General features: G+C 46.8%; 1 protein-coding gene across 1 annotated transcript in view; it reads left to right on the top strand.

The window, feature by feature from the left end:
• Window positions 1-23,581, top strand: part of ncam1a (neural cell adhesion molecule 1a) — a 947,827-nt gene that overhangs the window by 297,849 nt on the left and 626,397 nt on the right.

Raw genomic sequence — 23,581 nt, 5'->3', positions numbered from 1 at the left:
TTAGAATAGTGGTATTTTTCAACTTGTACAATGAGTAAAGTAGAAGCACTCAGAGAGCGTAAACCTCCACCAAGGCCATAGGGTCACTGACGTCACATGGAATACCCTTTGGCAAAGAGACTTATTCCATGTCATTTCACGCATCTACGTCATGTTTCAGATTCAGTGGTTAACCCTCTGGGGTCTGAGGGCATTTTTTGGACAGTTCACTCGCCTGGCATAAATATTTTATTATTGCTGTTAACAGCTCTCCCTGCATCCCACAATCAAGTTTTATGCCTCTTTTCTTTCAGGACAACCTGTACTTTCAAAATATATATGCTATAATTGTGGTTTATAAGTGTAATACAGGTTTACAATCAGAAATAAGAAAGGAAAAAGTAAAGTGGAAAATCATTTTCCACACACATTTATTCAAAACACACAGCAAACTATAATAAGCAACAGTTTTGACACTTTCTAAAGGTAATTTGGGCTCTTGTGTGAAAGACTGTACAACAAAAAGGTTAAAACAATAAACACAAATGCACATTTTGAACAATATATACAAAATGGTCTATGCGGTGTGTTTGTCTTCATCTCAAAGCAGTTTCTGTCTGCTATTACACAAAGGTCACATCATAAATTTCTACTATCAAGTTGACTGTGTGTTTGTTCTCTCCTGCTCTGAAAGCAACATTCACACTTAGAGGCTCATTCAGTTTGAGGAGCGGCCCCTCCCCCCTCGCTCCATTAATATGGTTAACAGTGCTTTTGTTGTGAAAGTGTCGTGACACGGACCCACAACAGGGGGCGGTAATGAACGGACAACGGATAAGCCAAAAGTAACAATTTAATGTTGTGAATCGCACAACGACGTACAGACAATAACAATATGGTAGACTGTCAATCATACACCAGGTGACGTGTGGGCAGGCTCGACGATAGAAGACGCCTTGCGAGAGAAGAGCTGGATCCCAACACAGCTTCCCCCACCAACGGAGCTGAAGAACACCGGAGCCGCCAAGCCCTGCGCCCCAGGTGGCCGCTGTCTTCAGCAGTCAGACCCGGTACTGCTGGCAGAAAACAGAGACAGTCCTGATGAGTGTGAGTTCGCACACTCAGTAATCCCACAGTCAGTGTTCAGTAAAGGAGGGAGAACCTCCACCTCCAATCACACACTCGTGCAGCTCCTGTCTAACCACTTATCTGATTGGAGTGTGAAGCGAAGCCGTCGCTGATCACACCAAACGCCAATTCCACAGATAAGGCAAACACTACAGGATAACGGCTGCAAAAGAAGTTCAGATTATTACTCAACGTTTTGAGTCAGCAGAGAAAAGTACCTGAATGCTAGCTGATTTCTCGGCGAGGAGGTGGAGTTGCAGTCCGGCCTTTATGGTGATGGTGATGATGATGAATGAGTGACAGCTGGTCCTGAGGATGAGTGACAGCTGTCACTCCCAGTGGCTCTGGCGCCCTCTCGTGCTTGAAGCCCACACTCCAAGCAGGGCACCATCTGGTGGTGGTGGGCCAGCAGTACCTCCTCTTCAGCGGCCCACACAACAGGACCCCCCCCTCAACGGGCGCCTCCTGGCGCCCGACCAGGCTTGTCCGGGTGCTGGGCGTAGAATTCGGCCAGGAGGGCCGGGTCCAGGATGAAGCTCCTCTTCACCCAGGAGTGTTCTTCGGGTCCATATCCTTCCCAGTCCACCAAATACTGGAACCCCCGGCCCTTTCGACGAACGTCCAGGAGTCGGCGCACAGTCCAAGCCGGCTCCCCGTCGATGATGGACATGGAATACCGGATGTATTGGCAGCTTCAGCTTCACTGCGGCTGGACTGAGGACCTTCACAATGGTGAAGGGTCCTATAAATCTGTCCTTCAGCTTTTGGGATTCCGTTTGCAGAGGTATGTCCTTTGTGGATAACCAAACTGCCTGCCCGGGCTGGTATGCAGGGGCCGGGGAACGCCGGCGGTCTGCATGGGCCTTAGCCCTCGTCCGGGCTCTGAGCAGGGCAGAGCGGGCGGTACGCCACACCCGACGGCACTTCCTCAGATGGACCGAGGGCACCCCGACCTCTCCGTCCACTAGCGGAAACAATGGGGGCTGGTACCCCAAACACACCTCAAATGGGGAGAGGCCGGTGGCAGATGAAACTTGGCTATTATGAGCGTACTCGATCCAGGCCAGATGGTTACTCCAGGCCGTCGGGTGCGCGGAGGTCACGCAGCGGAGGGCCTGTTCCAGTTCCTGGTTCGTCCGCTCTGCCTGCCCGTTCGTCTGGGGGTGGTACCCAGACGAGAGACTGACGGTGGCCCCCAGTTCCCTGCAGAAACTCCTCCAGACCTGGGAGGAGAACTGAGGACCACGATCTGAGACAATGTCTGCTGGAATCCCATGCAGACGCACGACGTGGTGGACCAGGAGGTCTGCAGTCTCCTGGGCTGTCGGGAGCTTCGGGAGGGCCACGAAGTGGGCCGCCTTGGAGAACCGGTCCACTATCGTTAAGATGGTGGTGTTGCCCTGGGACGGCGGGAGGCCCGTGACAAAGTCCAGGCCGATATGAGACCAGGGGCGACGAGGCACAGGCAGAGGCTGGAGGAGGCCTTGGGCCTTGTGATGGTCGGCTTTGTCCCTGGCACAGGTGGTGCAGGCCTGGACATACTCCCGGACGTCGGCTTCCATAGACGCCCACCAGAAGCGCTGCTGGACCACTGCCATGGTCCTTCGCACCCCTGGGTGACAGGAGAGCTTGGAACCGTGACAGAAGTCAAGGACCGCAGCCCTGGCCTCTGGTGGGATGTACAGTCTGTCCATCGGACCTGTCCCCGGGTCCGGGCTCCGTGTCAGGGCCTCCCGGACAGTCTTCTCCACGTCCCAGGTAAGGGTGGCCACGACAGTGGACTCAGGGATGATGGTTTCAGGGGGGTCTGACAGCTCGGTCTTGACCTCCTCTTCCTGCACCCGGGACAGGGCGTCAGATCGTTGGTTCTTAGTCCCGGGGCGGTAGGTGATCCGGAAGTCAAAACGCCCGAAGAACAGTGACCAGCGGGCTTGCCTGGGGTTCAGACGCTTTGCGGTCCGGATGTACTCCAGGTTCCGATGGTCCATGAAAACCGTAAATGGTGCCGATGCTCCCTCCAACAGATGTCTCCACTCCTCAAGAGCCTCCTTCACCACAAGAAGTTCCCGATTGCCGACGTCATAGTTCCGTTCAGCTGGGGTCAACCTGCGGAAAAAGTAGGCACATGGATGGAGAACCTTATCGGACTCCCCGCTCTAGGATAGCACGGCTCCTATCCCTGAGTCAGAGGCATCCACTTCAACAACAAACTGGCACTTGGGATCGGGCTGCACCAGAACCGGTGCAGTCGAGAACCGGCGTTTCAACTCCCTAAACGCGGCTTCGCACCGATCCGACCAGGTGAAGGGGACTTTTGTGGAGGTCAGGGCTGTCAGGGGGCTAACTACCTGACTGTAGCCCTTGCTGAACCTCCGGTAGAAATTTGCAAAACCGAGGAACTGTTGTAGTTTCCTACGGTTCGTTGGTTGGGGCCAATCTCTCACCGCCGCAACCTTGGCCGGATCAGGGGCGATGGAGTTGGAGGAGATTATGAACCCCAAGAAGGACAAAGAAGTGCGGTGGAACTCACACTTCTCGCCCTTCACAAACAGCCGGTTCTCCAACAACCGCTGTAGGACCTGACGTACATGCTTGACATGGGTCTCAGGATCCGGAGAAAAGATGAGTATATCGTCTAGATATACGAAGACAAACCGATGCAGGAAGTCCCGCAAGATGTCATTAACCAATGCTTGGAACGTCGCGGGCGCATTGGTGAGGCCGAACGGCATGACCAGGTACTCAAAGTGACCTAACGGGGTGTTAAATGCTGTCTTCCACTCATCTCCCTCCCGGATCCGAACCAGGTGATAAGCATTCCTAAGATCCAATTTCATGAAAATTTGGGCTCCATGCAGGGGCGTGAACACTGAATCCAACAGAGGTAACGGGTATCGGTTGCGAACCGTGATCTCGTTCAGCCCTCTGTAATCAATACATGGACGGAGTCCATCGTCCTTCTTGCCCACAAAAAAGAAACCAGCACCCATCGGGGAGGTGGAGTTCCGGATCAACCCGGCAGCTAACGAGTCCCGGATGTAGGTCTCCATTGATTCGCGTTCCGGACGTGAGAGGTTGTACAGCCTGCTGGACGGGTACTCAGCGCCCGGTATCAAATCAATGGCACAATCGTACGGACGGTGCGGGGGCAGCGTGAGTGCCAGATCCTTGCTGAAGACGTCAGCAAGGTCGTGGTACTCAGCCGGCACCGCCGCCAGATTGGGGGGGACTAAAACCTCCTCCTTAACTGTCACACCGGGTGGAACCGAGGATCCTAAACACTCCCGGTGGCAGGTTTCGCTCCACTGAACCACAACCCCAGACGGCCAATCAATCCGGGGATTGTGATTTAACACCCATGGAAAACCCAAAATCACTCGGGAGGTAGAAGGTGTTACATAAAACACAATCTCCTCCCTGTGATTCCCAGACACCACCAATGTCACTGGCTGTGTCTGGTGTGTGATTAGTGGAAGAAGGGTGCTATCTAGTGCCCGCACCGACAATGGTGATGGTAAGGCCACTAGAGGGAGCCCAACCTCCTTTGCCCATCTGCTATCCAGCAGATTCCCTTCCGACCCCGTGTCCACCAGTGCTGGGGCGTGAAGGGTTAGATCCCCACTCAGGATCGTGACTGGGATTCGTGCAGATCGTCGGGGTTTCCCCACGTGGGTGTTGTGACCCACCCTTAGCCCAGTCTCTAAGGACGAGTGCTGCTGTTTTGACCGTTTGGGGCATTCTCTCTGTGTGTGCTCGGTAGAGCTGCAGAGAAAACACTCTCCACAGATCAGCCTCCTTTGTCTCTGATCTGATCGTTTTTTGGCCCTGCTCGTTTCCATAGCAACGTCAGCAGGGGGAGCTGTTGTCACGTGGAGAGCCTTGGCAGTGGAGCGTGGGGAAGTCGGCTTCCTTTCAGACCCGGGAGGAAGAGCCTGACCACGCCCCTCGTCTCGCTGCCGTCGGTGTTCCGTTAATCGGTTGTCTAACCGTATAACCAGGTCGATAAGCCCATCTAAATCCCGCGGCTCGTCCTTCGCCACCAGGTGCTCCTTAAGGACCAGAGACAGTCCGTTTACAAAGGCGACGCGGAGCTCAACAGCATTCCAGCCGGCTCGCGCTGCCGCGATGCGGAAGTCAACTGCATACTTCGCTGCGCTCCGACGCCCCTGCCGTATCAACAGCAGCACACTTGAAGCGGTCTCGCCTCTATGAGGGTGGTCGAACACCTTTCGGAACTCCCTCACAAACTGAGTATAAACCGTTAGGAGCCGTGAATTCTGCTCCCAAAGCGCCGTAGCCCAGGCGCGTGCCTCTCCTCGAAGCAAATTTATAACGTAAGCCACCCGGCTAGCGTCTGACGCGTACATGACGGGACGCTGTGAAAAGACGAGCGAGCACTGCATCAAGAAGTCCGCGCACGTCTCCACACAGTCTCCGTACGGCTCCGGAGGGCTTATGTATGCTTCAGGGGATGGTGGGGGGGGTTCGTTGAACGACCAGCGGAATGTCTGTTTCTGGCACACGGTCAGCAGGAGGAGGTGCTGCAGCAGCACCCTGAGCACGCGCTTCCACCTGGGTGGTGAGAGCCTCCATCCTACGATTGAGAACACTGCTCTGCTCGGTAACTAAGTCCAACCGAGCGGTAAAGGCGGCTAAGATGTGCTGCAGCTCACCCAACACGCCTCCTGCTGGCGCCTGTGCACCTCGCTCTTCCATTGGCTGTTCAAGCGATGGTTGACGCCCCTCGGGATCCATGACGCTGGCCGAGAAATCCTGTTGTGAAAGTGTCGTGACACGGACCCACAACAGGGGGCGGTAATGAACGGACAACGGATAAGCCAAAAGTAACAATTTAATGTTGTGAATCACACAACGACATACAGACAATAACAATATGGTGGACTGTCAATCATACACCAGGTGACGTGTGGGCAGGCTCGACGATAGAAGACGCCTGGCGAGAGAAGAGCTGGATCCCCACACAGCTTCCACCACCAACGGAGCTGAAGAACACCGGAGCCGTCAAGCCCTGCGCCCCAGGTGGCCGCTGTCTTCAGCAGTCAGACCAGGTACTGCTGGCAGAAAACAGAGACAGTCCTGATGAGTGTGAGTTCGCACACTCAGTAATCCCACAGTCAGTGTTCAGTAAAGGAGGGAGAACCTCCACCTCCAATCACACACTCGTGCAGCTCCTGTCTAACCACTTATCTGATTGGAGTGTGAAGCGAAGCCATCGCTGATCACACCAAACGCCAATTCCACAGATAAGGCAAACACCACAGGATAACGGCTGCAAAAGAAGTTCAGATTATTACTCAACGTTTTGAGTCAGCAGAGAAAAGTACCTGAATGGTAGCTGATTTCTCGGCGCGGAGGTGGAGTTGCAGTCCGGCCTTTATGGTGATGGTGATGATGATGAATGAGTGACAGCTGGTCCTGAGGATGAGTGACAGCTGTCACTCCCAGTGGCTCTGGCGCCCTCTCGTGCTTGAAGCCCGCACTCCAAGCAGGGCGCCATCTGGTGGTGGTGGGCCAGCAGTACTTCCTCTTCAGCGGCCCACACAACAGCTTTACGCCGGAGCGAGAGAGCTTGCCACAGGCTTATCCAATAACATTCACAGGACAGGTAGTCGAGCAATAGAGTTAACTTTTCAGCAAAAAAAAGTAAGTTTCTATCTCATATGATTAAAAACTTATTTAGAACTTAGTAAAGCTTGGTCTCAGCTGTCGTATACGACGGTATTGGCCCCAGAGGGTTAAACCCTTAGATGAATGAATGAATGAAAAATGAATGAATGAATGAATGAATGAATGAATGAAAACTGTTTATTTCGAACATTTGATACAACAACAATTACAAGATAGATCAGTAAAGACAACAACAAAAAAGTTCCTACTGTGTACCCAACATGTCCGAAAAGGGGTAGGGTGAAGCATCAGCTTATTTATCCCTACCCCTTCTTCCCCACAACCAGTAATACCCTTTGCCACATATACACATAAATCCTACACACCTAAACCGATATCAATATATATATATATACATATATATACACACACATACATATACACATCAACATACACATATATACACATATACATATATACACATATATATACACAAACATAAATATACACCTACACATACCTACTTACATACAAAATACTATATATTTACAAGCCGAAGCAAACAACAAAACACCCTAACCCTCATTACCCTTCCTCCTCCCTATACCCAGAAAAAACCATATTTTTGTACCGCTGTTTGAACTGGTTCATGCTTGGACATTGCTTGAGCCCCACTCCCAATCTGTTCCACATCCTCACCCCACAGACAGAAATACAGAAACCTTTTAATGTTGTTCGTGCCCACTGATGCTTTAATTAAATTTCCCCCTCAGACTGTAATCCCCTGATCTGTTAAAAAACATATTTTTAATATTTGCTGGAAGTAAATTGTTTATTGCTTTATACACAATTTGTACTGTTTGAAAATGAACCAAGTCTGTGAATTTTAAGAATTTGGATTGTAAAAATAGTGGATTTGTATGATCTCTATAGCCAGTATTATGAATAATTCTTATAGCTCTTTTCTGCATTACTGATAGTGATTGTGTTGTACCTTTATAAGTATTACCCCATACCTCTGCACAGTACTGTAAATATGGTAAAACCAGTGAGCAGTAAAGAATGCGGAGTGAGTTGTGGTCCAGAATATGTTTCGCTTTGTTTAGAACTGAAATGCTTCTTGACAGTTTACTTTGTATATGTTTTATATGAGTCTTCCAGTTTATCTTATCATCTATTATCACCCCCAGAAACTTATTTTCATGTACCCTTTCAATATCTACCCCCTCGACTTGTAACTGAACCTGTATGTCTGTATTACAATAGCCAAATAACATGTATTTTGTTTTACTTAAGTTTAATGATAATTTATTTCTGTCAAACCATATTTTCAATTTTCCCATTTCTATACTGATCCTCCTCAGTAACTCCTGCAAATCCCCCCCTGAACAAAAAATGCTTGTGTCATCTGCAAATAATACTAATTTTAATATTTTGGAAACATTGACAATATCATTTATATAAATTAGAAACAGTTTTGGACCCAATACTGACCCCTGTGGGACGCCACAAGCATTGTCCAAGCATGATGATGTATATTCCCCCAACTTCACAAACTGTTTTCTGTTACTTAAGTAGCTTCTCACCCAGTGCAACACCAACCCCCTAATCCCATACTGTTCAAGTTTATTGATTAATATGGCATGATTAATTGTATCAAAAGCCTTTTTAAGGTCTATAAATATTCCAACTGAATGTAATTTGTGGTCTATGGCGTTTGTAATCTCCTCAACTGATTCTATTAATGCAAGTGATGTTGAACTATGTGCTCTGAATCCATATTGACTATCAGTAAGTAATTTATGTTTATTTATGAATTTGTCTAATCTATTATTGAATAACTTTTCTAATAATTTGGAAAATTGTGGAAGCAAAGAAACAGGTCTATAATTTGTGAAGTGGTGTCTATCCCCAGTCTTTTGATTGGGAAATTTACCGGTTTGAAATGATAAGTTACAGATGTATGTTAATGGTTCTACAATCCATTCAATGACCTGTTTTACCACCACCATATCAATTTCATTTAAATCGGTAGATGTTTTATATTTACAATTATTCACAATGTCTATAATTTCATTTCCATCCACTGCTGTGAGGAACATTGAACAGGGATTTCTTTCTATGAGATTATTATCCCAATCCTCAGGTTGGGAATCGGGAATTTTTTCTGCCAAGCTTGGTCCAATATTTACAAAAAAATTATTAAAACCGTTGACTACCTCATCCTTATTTTCCTTCTTGACATTATTATCAATGAAATACTGAGGGTAACTCTGTTTTTTATTACCATTTTTGATAATGCTATTTAATATATCCCATATTCCTTTAATATTGTTTTTGTTATTATATAATATGTTACTATAATATTCCTTCCTACATACCCGTATAATATTAGTTAATCTATTTTTGTATTTCTTATATCTATTTTCTGCCTCGTTAGTCTTTAGTTTTATGAATTCTCTATACAGTGTATTTTTCTTATTACATGCATTTCGTAACCCTTTCGTCATCCATGGTCGAGCTTGGATTTTTTGTTTCTGTAGTCTTGTTTAATTGGACAATTTTTATCATATAATGATGTAAATATTTGTAAAAAAGTTTCATATGCACTATCAACATCACTTTCACTGTATACCTTTTCCCAGTTTTGCTCCTGTAAATCCTTCTTTAGTGTGTTCATGTTTTCCTCTGTCCGCACTCGCCTGTATTTTATTTTCTCCTCTGGCTGATTCCGCCGATGGTTTCTGTTATAAACGATGAAAACTGGTAGATGATCACTAATGTCATTGATTAATAATCCACTCACAGTGTTATTCTCAATATCATTGCTGAATATATTATCAATTAAGGTAGCACTATGGGATGTAATTCTGCTTGGCCTGGTGATTTTTGGATATAAACTCATACTGTACATTATACTGATAAATTCATCTGTTATTTTATGCTTATTTGGATTGAGCAGATCAATATTTAAGTCACCACAAATGAACACAGTTTTTTGATTAGTTTTTGAGAACATTTTTCCCATACAGTCAGTGAATGTTTCAATACTAGATCCTGGTGCTCTATATATACAGCTGACTAATACATTTTTGCTTTTTTCTTCACATATTTCAATAGTTATACATTCTAATAAGTTATCAATCACAGTTGTCATATTGTCTACTATTTTATAATCCATGTTCTTATCCACATACACAGCCACTCCTCCTCCACTCTTATTTTTTCTGTTTACACAATTAAATTCATATCCATCCAGTTCAAAATCCATTCCTTTATCTTCATTGATCCATGTTTCTGATATAGCAATTATGTTAAATATTTTTTTAAACTGACTTAAATATTCTTTAATGTTGTTAAAGTTTGCATATAGACTTCTGCTGTTGAAATGGATTATTGATAATTTGTTATCCGTTTTAATGATCCGATTAAACTGTTCATCTGTATAATAGCAACAACTGTCATTGATATTTGAGAAGAAATTATTGTCCGGGTCTATATCGTGCTCCAAGTCCAGTACATTGTGGTCTGTGTATTTAAATGTTCTCAGTTCTACTTTTCCATGATCAGCAATCCTTTGAGTTATATCCTTCTTGTCTCCAGATGTAGATGAATAGGTAGTAGATGAATAGGTTCCTCTGGTCTGTGTCATGGTGTTGTGATGTGTTTGTGTCCTCATACCTTATTGGTCATATCTGTCCAGATCCTCGCTTTAAGAAACACTATTGTTCATATTTGTCCAGCTCCTCGATGTTCCTTATTGCCATGACTTTTGCTTGTTCTGGTGATCCGTTCAGTTTGATGAATATTTTACAGTTTGAAGTCCATGTGTGCTGGATTTTTCCCTGTTTCTTCAAGAAGCGTGCTTTCCTGGCAATGTCGGCATTCCGTTTGGTGAGATGTTCATTGATACGTTTGTCCCTTTCAGTTTTCTTCCTTGTTTTAACAGTGCTGTTTTGTGTTTTCTGTTGATGAATCTCATGATGACGGTTCGTTTATCACCGTCATTTCTCCGGGGCAGAGGGTGGCACGCTTCAATGTTATTTAAATCCATTTCTATACCTTTAGATAGGAGGAAATCAGCAACCTGTTTTTCCACAGAGCTGACCTCCTGTTCACTGGGCTCCCCTCCGCTCTCATCTGTTACCGCCCGTGCGTAGGACCGTGGTTTGATATGAAGACCTGTGATGATGACGTCGTTAATTCTGGTGTACTGCTCCAATTCAGCCACTCTATTTTCCAGCTGCACCAGATGCCGGTCTTTCTCGGCATTCTGGAGCCGTAATGCCTTCACCTCCTCCACCAGATCCATGATTGATTTCTGTTGCTGCTTCACAACAGAAATCTCCTCTGATAAAAAGTCCAGAGATTTTTAATATCGTCACCTTCCTCCGCTGTCAGAACCTTCTTAGGCCCCATGGTCGGCTTATGAGCAGCTTGTCGATCGCCGATGTTAACAGCCTGCGTTGTTTGTCACCGGGATGGATCTGCACTGCGCTGGTGCCGCGCGGCCTCGGTGTTTCCGCGCTGATGGATCCGCGGTGGCTGCACGAGGCCTCGGGGAAGCGGCACTCGTGACGCGCGGCTCTAATGACGCAGCGCGCGGCCTCAGTGAATTCACCACGTTGAGCGGGCCTCGGACGTTGTTGCTGTCCAGTCGCGGGGCTAAGTTGCCGGTTGAGGTGGTATTCCCACTGTCCGGGTTGGCCATCTTCAGCAAATGTATTTATAAAGAGAAACTGCATGAACTACACAAGTTTTTTTTTATTTTCTATTAACAAGTTTATTCAGTGAGGAGAAACAAATGCTAAATTATTGTTGTGTCGTAACTTAATTTTTGTTCAGCCTTTGTAACCCGTCTTCATGAAGTTAGATGCAAAAATGTTGAAATTGGCCCTATCCTGCAATGATTAAGAATCCTTAAAAAAAATTACTGGATCCGGATCGTGTTCTGAATCATTACCAAAATTTAACAACTTCTAAGTTGGGCCAAGATACACCCCTGGTAAAAATTTCATTGAAATCCATTGAGCATTTTTTGAGTAATCCTGTACTCTGCATCTTCCTGATGCAACCCTCCTCATTTAGCCAGGCTTGGGACTGGAACTCAGATTGTACTGCCTGCACCCACGGTCTAAATGCAAACGTTTATTTCCAGCCATTGCTAATGAAGTTGTTTTTTTTTTTTTCAGTAATATCCTCTATCCTATTAAAGAAATCCAACAGTTCACCAGCCATAAAAATGTGAACAGCTTTAATAGTGGTGGCCCTGAGTACGTTTTGCCGCAGTATATGAATAAAGATTTAGGATTATGCTTATTACTACGTATTAATTAAATGTGAGTAATAGGCTGCCTTTCCAGCTGACAAGGCATGTTTATAATCACCCAAGCAATCATGCCATTCACAATAAGCTATCTCGAGCCTTAAGTGATGCCATCTGCGCTCCCAACTCCTACGTTTGTGCTAAACAATCCACGTGTGCCTTTCAGCTCTCACAGAACACTTCACCACAATCCTGCAAACCCTCCGTTCAGCACAGATGCAGGCAAAATCCACAACTGACTTCAAAGTACCTACCATTTACCACAGTGCTCACAACAGTCAAAGCATTCACGGGATATCAAATGGTGTCTGTCCGTGCATTCCACAGAACAAAAACAACAGATAAGGCAGATTACCTCAGATTCAGCTTGAATACGGTTTTTTGTAGGATGGGAGGCTTTTGCACAGAATAAATTCACCAGCATCAGCCTAGTGACAGAACTTGAAATGTCACATCTCACAACAAGTTTATACTTTCTATCCCCCACTGGCCAAAGGCCCGAAGGGGAATTATGACATGGCGAATTCTGTCCGACTGTGCGTCTCTCCGTCTGTCCCCAAAAAACGTGTTGGCATCCTGAAAAAAGTCCTCTCACAGTTTTAGGAAGAATTTGGTGGAACATGGTACATGTCCTTGTTACAGGTTGGTAATACGCATCTTAACATATCGTTCAACTTGGGCCCATTTTACCAGAGTGATGGCCCTTGATTAATTAATTTGTCAGTTTCATGAGTTGGTGTCTGCATTCTGAATTCAACTATCACATACCTTGAAATGTTATCACAACCTGTACCAAAGCAGCATTTGCCAGCAGGGGATATTGTGCAACCAGTGCACTTTTGTTCTTGTTTCGTCTGTAACAAATATTTTTTTTTATGTATCCATAACACCTGAGATCAGTGTGAGAGGCTTCATGAAGATACATGAGCTTTGACAAATGATGCAAGTTGTCAGTGGTATGGCCAAAAATTCATGTCAAGGTACATTTCAAATATCTGTTTTTGTATGTCATCAAAATCATTCAGACTTCACCATAGTCCTCATGAATTCTCCATGGTACAGTTTGGTTGCAGTGACAATGCAACCTCACCCAACTAACCAAATAACTTAACTAAATATGGTTTGCACTCTTTATGTAGGGTGCTTGTTGTTTTAGGGGAGGTGATGGTCTAGTGGTTAAGCGTTGGGCTTGAGACCAGAGGATCCTCGGTTCAAATTCCAGCCTGACCGGAAAATCACTGAGGACCCTTGGCAAGGTCCTTAATCCCCTATTGCTCCTAGTGTGTAGTGAGTACCTTATATGGCAGCAGCCTCACATTGGGGTGAATGTGAGGCATTATTTGTGAAGCGCTTTGAGCGTCTGATGCAGATGGAAAAGCACTATATAAATACAGTCCATTTACCATTTGGTGCTGCTTGTTGGCAAACCGAAATAAATGTTTCTCAGTGATTTTTTTTTAAGATGACCACAAGCTTGTACAATGGGGAAATCCCAAAGAGTGATGTGTACAGTGTTCAGGGAATGACTTGCAGACCTAACAAATAATGGTGCCTCTGATACAAGTGGCCCAGTTTAGCCAGCTCCGAGATGTGCTGTTTCCTCAATCACAGAGTTTTGGTCCACATAGAAATGTATCATGTTGAAGCACACTGGTGGTTTGATTGGTTGTTACTTTCTGCAGTGTCCTGGCATAAAGGTATTTGTAATTTTTGAATGAAACATAAATTTGGAAGCAGTTTTCCAACCCAACAACAGTAACAGCCAACTAAGTGATGTGGACAAAATCACAAGTGTTTGAAGAGGTAAATGTGTCAAATACGAGGGCTGTCAATAAAGTAACGGTCCTTTTTATTTTTTTCAAAAACTATATGGATTTCATTCATATGTTTTTACGTCAGACATGCTAGAACCCTCTTGCGCATGCGTGAGTTTTTCCACGCCTGTCGGTGGCGTCATTCGCCTGTGAGCACTCCTTGTGGGAGGAGTCGTCCAGCCCCTCGTCGGAATTCCTTTGTCTGAGAAGTTGCTGAGAGACTGGCGCTTTGTTTGATCAAAATTTTTTCTAAACCTGTGAGACACATCGAAGTGGACACGGTTCGAAAAATTAAGCTGGTTTTCAGTGAAAATTTTAACAGCTGATGAGAGATTTTGAGGTGATTCTGTCGCTTTAAGGACTTCCCACGGTGCGAGACGTCGTGCAGCGCTCTCAGCCGCCGTCGTCAGCCTGTTCAAGCTAAAAACCTCCACATTTCAGGCTCTATTGATCCAGGACGTCGTGAGAGAACAGAGAAGTTTCAGAAGAAGTCGGTTTCAGCATTTTATCCGGATAATCCACTGTTAAAGGAGATTTTTTTAATGAAAGACGTGCGGACGGGTCCGCGCGTCGGCTCGCAGCCGCTGCGACGCTCCGCCACAGGAAAAACACCTCTGTTGAAAGCCTTAAGGACAAGTTGGAACATGTCCTGCTGTTAAACAATTTCTCATATACTCACTCCACTGAAAGCCATCAAAAGCCGCCTGGATTTTACAAATGGTTATCAACACGGAGGTGTTTTTCCTGTGCCACCGCACCGCGCCGGCTGCGTCCCGACGCGCGGACCCGTCCGCACGTCTTTCATTAAAAAAATCTCCTTTAACAGTGGAATATCCGGATAAAATGCTGAAACCGACTTCTTCTGAAACTTCTCTGTTCTCTCACGACATCCTGGATCAATAGAGCCTGAAATGTGGAGGTTTTCAGCTTGAACAGGCTGACGACGGCGGCTGAGAGCGCTGAGCGACGTCTCGCACCGTGGGAAGTCCTTAAAGCGACAGAATCACCTCAAAATCTCTCATCAGCCGTTAAAATTTTCACTGAAAACCAGCTTAATTTTTCGAACCGTGTCCACTTCGATGTGTCTCACAGGTTTAGAAAAAATTTTGATCAAACAACGCGCCAGTCTCTCAGCAACTTCTCAGACAAAGGAATTCCCACAAGGAGTGCTCACAGGCGAATGACGTCACCGACAGGCGTGGAAAAACTCACGCATGCGCACGAGGGTTCAAGCATGTCTGACGTAAAAACATATGAATGAAATCCATATAGTTTTTGAAAAAAATAAAAAGGACCGTTGCTTTATTGACAGACCTCGTATATTTCATTTTAAAATTTTTATTAAAGAAGAATTGCTGTGTAAGAGTGGTAACTCCATTCGTACTGTAATACCCCTAGCTGCAGGGAGGTCAGCCAAAGACCGTGGTTCTCTTCCAGAACTTTTATTTAACACACAAAAGAGAATAGAGTTGCTGTTGCAGCCACAACTCACGCTGACGACACCTCCTCTCTCAAAAAAGGAGCTGCTTCCTCTCACTCCCCTTCCTTTTCCCCCACTCTCTCACTCCCCCTCCCAACTCGTGAACAGTTAACCCTTGCGTGACAACGTGAACATTAGAACTATGATCATTACACTGCCCCCCTTTATGAAGCCCCTCGCCCTCGACAGGTCAACAAATAATCCCCAAACCATGGAGGTCTCTGTCTCTGTCTCTGTGGCCTGCATGGGGCTGGCCCACGCTCATTCCCAAATGGCAGCAGACGCATAGTGGATGTCACTGGAAATGAGACTGGGGAATCTGGTCCTGCTGAGCGTTCTAGGCTACGGAGTGGGGTAGAACTTTGTTCAAATGAAGGGAGAGCCCCTCCCCTATAGGGTGCCAATCTATCCTGGTGGAGGGCTACTTTCCTGCCCTTTGGGGGCACTTGGACCCTATAAACCACCTCCCCGACACGCTCTAGCACCCTGCATAGGCCATCCCAGTGACTGTCCAGTTTTGGACAACGCCCCTTCTTACGTTTGGGCGTATAGACCCAAACCAGTTCACCGGCCGTGAAGCTTCTGCCCTTGTTCCTCAAATCGTAGTTCCTCTTTTGTCTCATGCCACCCTTCTCCAGCTGGTCTCTGGCAAATGTGTGGGCTATCTCGAGATGATCCTGCAGCTTCCTTGCATACTCCGGTCCTGGTGGGTCCCGTGTTGTGTCTGGTGGCCGCCCAAAAACCAGCTCAGCTGGGGTCCAGATTTCCCTAGCCAGCATCAGCATGGCTGGGGTGCAGTTTGTACAGCTCTGGACAGCAGAGCGGTAGGTCATCAAGACCAGGGGAATGTGTCTGTCCCAATCGCGCTGGTGGGTGGCAGTAAGGATTGCTAGCTGCTGCTGCATTGTGCGGTTAAAACGCTCCACTAACCCGTCATTCTGTGGATGTAATGGTGTGGTGCGTGTTTTCTGCACATTCAACCAGTCACACAGAGCTGTGAAAACCTTGGACTCGAAGTTCCAGCCCTGGTCACTGTGGATTATGTCAGGTGTTCCAAACCGGCTGAACATGCCCTCCAACAGGGCGTCTGCCACTGTTTCTGCTTCTTGATCTGGCAGAGCATAAGCTTCTGGCCATTTTGTAAAGTAGTCCATCGCACAGAGCACATACTTATTTCCTCGGTCAGACACTGGAAAGGGGCCCATGATGTCCACCGCTACCCTCTTCATGGGCTCCCCAACTGCTTGCTGCTATAGAGGGGCCCGGGACTGATCAAGGGGTCCTTTATAGGCTGCACAATCATCACAGCGCCAACAGAAATCCTCGACATCACGGCAATGCTGACCGCAGTAGAACCCCTGGTGCAGCCGATGAAGGGTCTTAGTACTCCCGAAAGTGTCCTGAGCCTGTACCCCCATGGCACGCCTTCAGCACTGTCTGTCTAAGGGTTTTGGGGACCACTACCTGCCATCTCTCTTCCCCGGTGGCAGGCTCCTTCCATGCCCGCTGGAGCACCCCATCTAACATGCGTAACATGCTAAACTTACTCCACAGGCCCTTAACAGTCCCTGACAGGCCCATCACCCCCTCCCAGGACGGTCTGACCCCGCTTTGGACCCACTGCCGCACAGATTTCAACTCTTTATCGTCTTCCTGCTGAGAGGCCCAGTCTGCAGCCCCAACAACCTCTAGAGAGCAGCATGTTTGTTCAGCAGTCGACCCCTCCCCCCTGAGTTCCATTTCCCTGGCATCCCTGCGGTCACAGTAGCGACAGCCGTCTACTGCACATGGACCCCGGGACAGGGCATCAGCATTGGCGTGCTGGGCCCCTGGTCGATGCACGACACTGAAGTGAAAAGACTGCAGCTCCTCCAGCCATCTTGCAACCTGGCCTTCCGGCTCCCTGAAAGATACCAGCCACTGAAGGGCTGCATGATCAGTCCTGATTGTGAAGGGCACGCCACATAAATAATACGTGAAGTGCCGGGCAGCCAAAACAACAGCCAGAAGCTCACGTCTGGTCACACAGTAGCGTCTCTCACTCTTATTGAAAACATAGCTGAAATATGCCACCACCCGCTCCCCTTCAGGACCCACCTGCGCCAACACTGCTCCCATTCCCACATCACTGGCATCCGTATCCAGCAAGAATGGCAAAGTGGGGTCCGGTGTGGTGAGAACAGGGGCATTTGTGAGAGCCTGCTTAAGGGTAGAAAATGCCTCTTGGCAGTTTGGTGTCCACATGAAAGGCAGGTTGTTCTGGAGGAGACGGAAAAGAGGGGCTCCAATGCAGGAAAAACCCTTCACGAACCTCCGATAGTAAGAGGCCAGTCCAAGAAAACTCCTGAGCTGCTTCTGGTTATCTGGGACTGGCCAGTCCCTGATAGCCTGAATTTTCACCTGGAGCGTGCTGATGCCTTCGCTGCTCACTTTGTGGCCAAGGAACTCCAGCTCCCGCTGCATAAAGTGACACTTCTCCGGGTGCAACTTCAATCCGGCAGCAACAATCCTTCCCAGCACCAGCCTCAGGGAGTCCAGCGCAGCCCTGAAGGACCTCCCATGGACGAGGACATCGTCCAAGTACACCAAGCAATCCTGTCGAGGAACCTTGGCCAGAACATTGTCCATAAGCCTCTCGAAGGTCCCAGGCGCATTACACAGTCCAAAGCTGAGAACCTTGAACTGCCAATGTCCCCTGGTGGTGCTGAATGCTATCTTTGGCCTGGATTCCTGAGTGATGGGCACCTGCCAATACCCGCTGTGCAGGTCCAGTGATGAGAACCATGAGGAGCCGGACACCAAATCCAGGGTCTCATCGACTCGGGGAAGGGGATAACAGTCTTTTTTTGTCACCTTGTTTAGGGGCCTATAATCCACGCAAAACCTCCACCTTGAGCTATTCTTTTTAGGGACCATGACCACAGCCGAAGACCATGGGCTGTCTGAGGGCTCAATTATGCCCGCCTCCAGCATGGCTTGAACTTCACGATCAGCATCCTCCTGTCGAATCATAGGCAAGCGATGGGGTCGCACTTTGATGGGCCGTGCATCCCCAGTGTCAATGTAGTGCTCCGCCAGGTGCGTGAGGCCCATTTCATTTTCACTGAGTGCAAAAATTCCCACAGAACCTGCCACAGTTCCACTTGCTGCCGTTCATCCAGACCAACGCAGCTTCCTTGCCAGATACCCTGGATACCCTACATCCGATCTACTGGGGCATCCAGTGGGGCTAAAACATCTGCAGACAGCACAGCTGGGGTGAGTGGCGTGAGCGGGCTGGGCTGGATCTCATCCAGATGAGGACTGGCTAGCTCTGAATGTGCAGCAGTGAATGAGATGGGCGCCACCGGGAGAACCTGATTGCATTGCGGGATCAGTTGGATAGTCTGCCCTCCCGGCAAGATGAGCACACCTGCCCCGAGGTCCACTACACACCCTGTGCTTCTGAGAATGTCCAGGCCCAAGACACATGGGTCTTTCACCTCAGCCACTCATGCCTGAAAAGTCACTGTCAAACTCCCTACTGTGAAAACAAAAGTTTCTCTGCCCTTCATTTCAGCTGTCTGACCAGTCACTGTCCGCAGTCTCACTGACGTCGGCTCTAGAACGGTCCCTTCTGGAACGACATCAGGTCTCATCAATGTGGCAGTAGATCCCATATCCATGAGGGCTGGGCAGGAAACATTTCCAACCAGCACAGGAACATGGCAGCGGTCACCCACCTCTGTCCAGCCCACAGTCTCTACCGCATCAGCATGTGGATCCCGGTGAATGGTTGACGGGGTCCGTGTCATCCGGGCTACATGGACCCTTTCCCGTTTCCCTGCTTACCTTTAGCTTCTGGACAGCCACGGAGCATGTGTCCTGGCTGGCCACACCCCCAGCAGACAGCAGGCAGGTTGTGTTGCACTCCGCTCACACTAGCTCTCACTGACAGATTTTTCACAGCACGTACCAGCTCCTCTGCCCACACCGGTCTCTGTTCTGGCAGCTCTTTCACAGTGGTAGCCATCACTGGTGTAGGTGTTGACGGCTTTATGGCACAGGTGGCGATCTCCCTCTCTAGGGCCAGTTCAAAGCGTCTCTGCAGAGCTCCAACCAACATAGAGTAGTCCCCTCTCTCCTCTGGGCTCAGGAGCAGGAGGCAGTCTGCAGCTTCCTCTGTCAATGAAAGTGCCAGCTGCACAGCTTTAATCTTCTCAGACCAGCCTGCAGTGGCTGCTAACAGATCGAACTGTGCCCGGTAAGCTTCCCAGCTCCCTATGCCGGAGAACAGCGGTGTCGTGGAGCGGGTGACAAAGAGCTGCTGGGCGCCACCATCTTTGTTAGTCTCTGAGCCCGCGCTGCATTCAAGAGTGGGCTGCATGGCGTCCCGACGGCGGGTAACAGTGCTGTCCAGCCGCTGTGAATTCCAGCACTCCGAGGCAATCATGGTGTTTTCTGGAATGTCAATTGCGCACTCATCGGCCTCCTTCTTTACTTGCAGCCGGGCACTCGAGCTGGAGGACATCTTCTCCCCCCGCTTAAAGCAGCGGCTCATGCAGTGGGCAAATTCTGAGCTTCTGACACCAGCGTAATACCCCTAGCTGCAGGGAGGTCAGCCAAAGACCGTGGTTCTCTTCCAGAACTTTTATTTAACACACAAAAGAGAATAGAGTTGCTGTTGCAGCCACAACTCACGCTGACGACACCTCCTCTCTCAAAAAAGGAGCTGCTTCCTCTCACTCCCCTTCCTTTTTTCCCCACTCTCTCACTCCCCCTCCCAACTCGTGAACAGTTAACCCTTGCGTGACAACGTGAACATTAGAACTATGATCATTACAGTACTAAGAAAGTAAAAGGTTTACTTTATTACCATTTCCCTTTGTAGCACCTACCTCAGTTGCAAAAGGCAGTGATGCAAAATTGGAAAGCAGTTTCTTTATCAGGGTGTGGACTGGAATGGTGAAGGATGTTGATGTGAGGCACACAGGGAGACAGGCTGGATGTCTGTGAAGAAACCAGAGGTAGTCGTAGAACTAGCTGGGGTGCCAGTGGAGCTGATGGTGGCTGATATCTGATTGGAGAATAGTGCATAGTGCAAGCTTTGTGTTTTTATTTCAAAGTTTTGTATTTTACATCACCAGCTATACAGCATCATGATGAAATGGTAGAAAGGAGGATTTTCTTAAAAGCAAGACTTGAAAGTTCAGCTACAGTTTACCTGAAGGCACATTGGAGATGCAAACGTAGATTTGATTTGTTTTGTTGAAAGAAATTTTTTCTCTGCTCCACTTCACCATGAAGCTATGAGTGGTGATGCAAAATGCTAAACTTGCACTGTGCACAATTTCTTCAATCACAGCCACAAAAGCTTATTGTCAGGCATGGTTTCAGCGTGGCTCATAACAGGTGGACACAAATGCGAGTTCTCACCAGGGATGGAGTAAGTAAAAGGTTTAATCATCAAAGCAAACAGGGAGTCGGTACACAGGTGATCCAGCAGTGAGTCAACGGTAACAGACAAGCGATAGGCGTGGTTCAACAGACAGGCAAAGGTCAAAATACACAGCGAGGAGGCAATCAGAGACAAAGACAAACTCAAGGTCAAGGACAAAGCAAGGTCAAAAATCCGGCAGGCAAAAACAGGGCAAAGGTGATCTTGGAACTAAGGCTGAAGAGTGACATGAAATCAACAATCTGGCAGTGAGTAGTGAGACTGTGAGGGTTTAAATAGGGAGGAGACTAATCAAGGTGACGTGAGGCAGGTGTGTGGAAGGTTCTGGAATGAGGTGTGGTTTAGCGAAACAAAAAAGAGGGAAGAAAGGCAAGAGTGTGCGGGAGGGCAGAACAAAGAGGTGCAAAGCAAGTTAAAGTAAGTGACAGAAAAATGTGACGTGTTCCAGGTGAGCAATAATGCATGAGCAAAACAAAGGGGAAAACAAAACTAGGAAATAGAGGGAAACATAATAGAATAGGGACTGATACAGTATAAAAATAAAATGCAATAACCAATAAAGACATGACAAATCAGATTACAACCTGAGCAGAAAATAACTGGCATAAAAGAAAACCAGTAACCACAGAATACAACACAAAATAGATGATAAACAGATAATAAACAAACCCAGTGACTACAGAATAATGCAAGAAATAATAGAAGATAAACGATGAACAGAAAATGCAATAAATAACAAATGGAACATGATATGAAAAGAAACACTGAAGGTGAATAATAACCAAAACCTGTGACTAAAGCATAATACAAGAAAGGTGGTAAACGGAACTAAACTTAAAGGACCAGGGGCCTGTACTACGAAGCAGGGTTAACTTACTCAGATGTAACCCAGAGTCAACCTCTTAAACCGGGGTTGACAAAATCTGGTTTCCTCAAGTGGTGTTAATCGGCACTACGGCGCTGAATAAGATGTTGATTTGTTGAACCTGTGTTAACCTAATTGGAGTTTGTGCACGTTCACATAAAAGGAGCAGGTTGCAGCACACGTCACCATTTTTCAATGATGGCGCGGTCACCTTACTTTACCGAAGAAGAATGCACGATTATTATGCGGAGCTACAAGGAATTTAAATTAAAGGGGGAAATCAAACACATCGTCTGCCAGTAAAGCAAGACAGGCTTGTTGGCAACGTATTGCTGATCGGGTAAATGCGTACGTACAATTCAGTTGTTCCCCAAATCTGTTACAGATGATTAACCTGTGGAATGTCTAATATGTGTAAAAAAAATGACCTTCTTTCATTAATTATGCCCAGATGCAACACGATTCAGAAGTGGGCATAGGCCTACTAATAGATGTTAGGTTAATTTAATGCTTCCTAAATAGGCTACCTTGACTGTATGATTGCTATTCCTAATCCTGTCAATATTTCAGATGCAATAGCAGTGACAAATGCACCTGGCAGCAGGTGAAGATGAAATATAAAAGCATCCTTCAGAACGGTAGGTTTATATTCATAGCTTGATAAGCCCCACTTCGCCTAATTAATGGACATGCATTAGACCTATTTTGATATTAGTAATTACCCGCGATTCCATAAAACCCTTCTTTGATTTGCATTGCAGATAAATGGCCAGGGAAAACGACAAATGCATCCAACAGTTTACATAGAGCAAGTACTACCTTGTGAATCATACGACATACAGTATTCTTGCTCAGATGTTCAGCATCACCGATGGAATACATAAATTGTCCACTGGCAAAATAGGCACAAGGCACATTATCTGCTTGATCGTCGGGGCACTGCTACACTGTAAAAAATGACTTGTTTTTACAGGAAAACGCTGGCAGCTGTGGTTACCAGGGAATTCCTGTAAAACATACAGCAGCACAGTAGATAACATTACAGACATAATATGTATATGGATTTACAGTGAATGACTCACATTAAAAGAACTGTTAAATCTACAAACAAGAGCTCTTTTTTTTTGTACATTTAACTGCAGTATTTTTTACAGGAATTCCCTGGTAACCACAGCTGCCAGTGTTTTCCTGTAAAAACAACAGTCTTTTTTTACAGTGTACGATGGGTAATGTTACAGACTTCTGGCCCGATCAGCTGACAAAGATAACGAATTCCCTTGTCTGAGACTCTATATCTTTCATAGAGAATATCGTCCGGGTATGTCAGCGGATTCTGGCGGTCTTTAAAAACCCTCGCCCTGCGAAGAGAGCCCCTTACAATTTGTGCTCCAATATCAAACGGATCATCCAGGTAGGCCGGCATTGTCTTCGGAGTGATTGAAGGTGGATGGGCGGTACTTATAAAGGGAGTGGTTAAGCGAAAACCTCAAGCTAACTGAGAACATAACCTGCTCATAGCAGGTTTGGCACACAGCATAAATTGCCATGGCAGCATACCTCGATCTAAACCTATCCACCTTTCGTAGTACGGGTTAACCGGGAAGTTATTCCACACGTCATCAACTTACTCCCGAAGTTACCCTGATAAGCCAGTAACCCCGCTTCGTAGTACAGGCCCCAGGAGTGAAAAAACAAGAACCAGCTACAGAATAAAAGATAATCAAAGAAAGAATCTGTGACGAAAGTGTAACATAAAGAAAAGCAATGAATAACTGAATGACTGCAAACAAAATAATAAGGCAAAGAATGAAACCAGTGACTAAATAGTAAACAAAGCAATAAACAGAACCAAACTGAGACTACTAACATGATAAAGTATAAACTAATGAAAGGTAAAACCAGAAAATCAAATAGGAAGTAAGGC

The sequence above is a fragment of the Thalassophryne amazonica genome, chromosome 9 (assembly GCF_902500255.1).
Source record: "Thalassophryne amazonica chromosome 9, fThaAma1.1, whole genome shotgun sequence".
NCBI classification, from domain to species: Eukaryota; Metazoa; Chordata; class Actinopteri; order Batrachoidiformes; family Batrachoididae; genus Thalassophryne; species Thalassophryne amazonica.
The sequence above is the reverse complement of the archived record's forward strand: the minus strand, read 5'-3'. Positions and strand labels throughout refer to the sequence as shown.